The sequence below is a fragment of the Bos indicus x Bos taurus genome, chromosome 19, assembly GCF_003369695.1.
Source record: "Bos indicus x Bos taurus breed Angus x Brahman F1 hybrid chromosome 19, Bos_hybrid_MaternalHap_v2.0, whole genome shotgun sequence".
In the NCBI taxonomy this organism is placed as follows: domain Eukaryota; kingdom Metazoa; phylum Chordata; class Mammalia; order Artiodactyla; family Bovidae; genus Bos; species Bos indicus x Bos taurus.
In genome coordinates this window covers 43652018-43655837 of record NC_040094.1, presented here as the reverse complement: position 1 = coordinate 43655837, position 3820 = coordinate 43652018, and the positions used below count along the sequence as shown (strand labels likewise).

The window sequence follows — 3820 nt, the reverse complement described above, 5'->3', positions numbered from 1 at the left end:
TCAGATGAGAGAAAGACTAAAAATATAATGAGAACGAGAATTGGTTTTAACCACAGATATAGAAGAAATGTAAAACATGAAAATACTATATACAGTTATAAGTATAAATGTTAATGAAAGTTTAACAGACTGGGTGATTTTATTTAAAAAATTATAAATGAACAAAACTAACTCTGTTATATATGTTTTATTAGATTCACATATATTTCATATTTTTTTAGCAACTGTAAATGCTTTGTTTTTTCGAGGGGGCCATCCCACTCTCAAGATTTCAGTCCCTCAACCGGGGATTGAACCCAGGCCATAGCAATGAAAACACCAAATCCTAACCATTAAACCACCAGGGAACCCCCATAAATGGCATTGCTTTTTAAGTTTTAAACATCTTATATATATTTGGTTGTGCCAGGTCTTAGTTGTGGCATGTGGGATCTTCAACTCTTGGTTGCTGGCATGTGACCTCTTAGTTGCAGCACATGGGATCTAGCTTCCTGACCAGGGATCAAACCCAGGCCCCCCTCCATTGGGAACGTGGAGTCTTAGCCACTGGACCATTGGGGAAATCCCCATAAATGGTATTTTATTTATTTATTTATTTATTTTTTGCATTTCAGTAACTTTATTGAAAGGCATATCCCTTAGTACCAAAACATAATGGGAGTTGGTTAGGTTACCTCTGGCAACTCAAAATTAACACTGATGTATTCAAAATATTGAAATTTATCAGTATTTTGGGAAAACTGTAAAGTTATCCATAAAACACAGTTTACCAAGTATAAGATACACTGTGGTTCTTTGGTTCATTTTCTAATGCCTCTATAGCCATAAAATGATGTCAGAATTGGGTGCAGCCATCCTGCATGGGTTCAGGCTGCACACTGTATGGAGTAACTCTCTGCAACACTTCAACCCCGTAGATCTCCAAACACCACACCTCAGCAACCTTGTAATTATGAAGATGCCTACTTACCTTTCTTAATACTTGCTTTTGGCACACAGTAGGGGCAATTAATGTAAGTATATTCTCTTCCTTTTAAGCAAAATTCTAAGTTAGAACCAAGTTTTATAAAAACAGTCCTCAGTAAAAACTGATGGAGTGTTAAAAAGTTTTCAGAGTGACGCTAATTTGTTTTGAGCTACTAGTACAGTAAAAACTAATTTTCTTGATGGGACTAGACTGAGGCAGTAAATTTTGTATAAAACTTTTAAAATCATGGATACAAACATCACCTGTTTTCTAGAAAAATATTAAAGATAACATGCCAAAATTAACAAGTTGGTAGTTTTGCTTTACATAAATGCCCTCAAATTTAAATGTGATTTCTATGTAGCAGTAAGGTCCACATCTCTGGGTTAATAATTACTTGCATCATAGGTGCCGAGAAACTAACTATTCTCACTGTCTAGAATAGTGACCCTTATTGTGCCTTAAAAAGTGCATTTGTGAAATGGTGGTTTTGATGTAAACTTCATAGTTTAAATTTAAGTAGGTTACCCTTTTTAAACACCACCTAAATACAATATATTGACCCAATACAGAAACTTGGATCAATGTTAGAAATGAAGATTCACAGTTTACCTTTCCAGGCTTGTCATTTGCATTTCACATTTATACTATTACTTTGATTTGTATGTTTCATAGGTGAATTCAAATTTGAGTAATTCCACTATAGGGTAATTTTAATTAGGCAGTTTTCCCAAATCTGAGAACACCAACGCTAATCTATTTGTGATGTTTTGAGGCTTCACATCTTAAATCTGTTATAATATTATGGAATCCACAGCTCAGGATTGTGGAGAAAGGCTTCAGAAGTTTTTTGTTGCCGTAATCATCCAAATTCACCAATTAAGGGACTGTTTCGGGAATTGTTGGAAGGTGGGTTATCCTGTAGTAACTATGCCTCAGTTGCCTTGCAGTACACCCGGAAACAATCCATTTCAACAATCCATTTCAACTTCTGAACATTTGGTCTGGCACACTTGTTCGATGAATATTCAGCTAAACACTTGGATACAAGCTCTTGCCAGAAAGTCAAATCTCTGCCACTGATCTTGGGATGTTTCTGAAGACGTTCTACTCCTTCTGTTAACTCTATATACTTCTGTGCTTGGATCTCCAATGCGATGATAGATAATGCCAACACAGATGGTTTTGCTTTAGAAAATATGATCCTGCAGTAGCATGCCTTAAGTTGGGCTTCTAGTCTTTCAAAATTAAGGCTACTCTTCCTTTCATGTGGCATGTTCTCTTGAAGGAGTGAGTAATAGAGCTGTAGAAACTGAAAGGCAGTAGTAGCTTTGACTTTCCAACACATCTTCTCCAATACAATCTTCTCCATTCTCATCAAGTCTGAAACTGTGAACTTGTACTGGCTTATTCGGATCAAGTCAGTTGCCAATGGGACATTCCTTTCCTCTTCTGTTGATTTTACAGCCAGATAGAAGCAACTTAGTCCAACACACCCAAGGTGCTTGGGCTGTACCCTCATTTTAGACAGGAATCTGTCCAGTAAATTCACAGCTAGAGAAAATGTCTCTGTGTCAAAGCCAAAGAACTGAGTTAGACTAAGAAGATCTTTTACTTCCAAGTCCCTCAGTCTTGCAGTCATTCTAAGGCCATTATCATGTGTAGATTCAATTAGTCTCAAGCCACAGACCTTTGGCTGACATCTCAACTCCTGTTCCAACAGGGCATTCAGCTGGTGTAGCAGTTTCTGAGAGTCAGTTGTTGTCAGTACCTCTATCATCTTGATCGCGACTGCAGCTCCTCAGCGGTAACCACCCTCCCCGGGCCTGCTCTCACCTCACCCCACAATATTAGATCCGAGAGGCCTACGAGGCGAGAGGACTCACAGGCAAGAGGGGACAGGCCCGGGGAGGGGGAGCCGTCTTGGGTGGGGGTTTCTGCAGCGCCGCTGAGACGACACTGCCCTTCTCTGGGTCAGTTTGGAGCCCCATAAATGGTATTTTAAATTTCAGTTTCCACGTGTTTGCCGATACTATGTAGAAATACAATTGATTCTTATGTGTTTACTTTATATGCTGTAACCTTGCTGAACTCATGTACTATCTCTAGGGTTTTGAAAAATACATTCCTTGGATGTTCTATATAGACCACTATGCCATCTGCACAAAGGTACGGTTTTATTTCTTTTTTTCCAATCTGTATCCCTTTTATTTCCTTTTTTTGCCTTACTATGCTGGCTAGTACTTTGACTTGAATATGTGTGATAAAAGCAGATATCCTTGACTTGTTTCCAATCTTCAGGGGAAATAATTCAGTCTTTCATCATTAAATACACTGTTAGCTGTGTGGTGTTTTGTTTTTGTAGATGTTCTTTATCAAGTTGAGGAAATTCCACTCTAGTCTTAGTTTTCTGAGAATTTCTGTCATGAATAGGTGTTGAATGTTGTCAAATGTACTTTCTGCCTCAATTGAGATGGTCATGTGGTTTTTCTTCTTTACCTTGTTCACCTGGTGAATTACACTGGTTGAATTTTGAATACTGAATCAGCCTTGCAACCCTGGAATAAACCGCACTTGCTCATATATATGGAGAAGGCAATGGCACCCACTCCAGTCCTCTTGCCTGGAAAATCTCATGGACGGAGGAGTCCGGTAGGCTGCAGTCCATGGGTTAGCTAAGAGTCGGACACGACTGAGCGACTTCCTTTCACTTTTCACTTTCATGCATTGGAGAAGGAAATGGCAACCTGCTCCAGTGTTCTTGCCTAGAGAATCCCAGGGATGGGGGGAGCCTGGTGGGCTGCCATCTGTGGGGTCACACAGAGTTGGACATGACTGAAGCAACTTAGCAGC

At 39.2% G+C, this 3820-nt stretch overlaps 1 pseudogene across 1 annotated transcript; it reads right to left on the bottom strand.

The window, feature by feature from the left end:
- Positions 1-977: 977 nt before the first annotated feature.
- LOC113878111 lies at positions 978-2923 on the bottom strand (annotated as a pseudogene). The gene has a single exon (XR_003506912.1). The product of XR_003506912.1 is annotated as a cyclin-G1 pseudogene (transcript).
- Between the last annotated feature and the right edge of the window lie 897 nt (positions 2924-3820).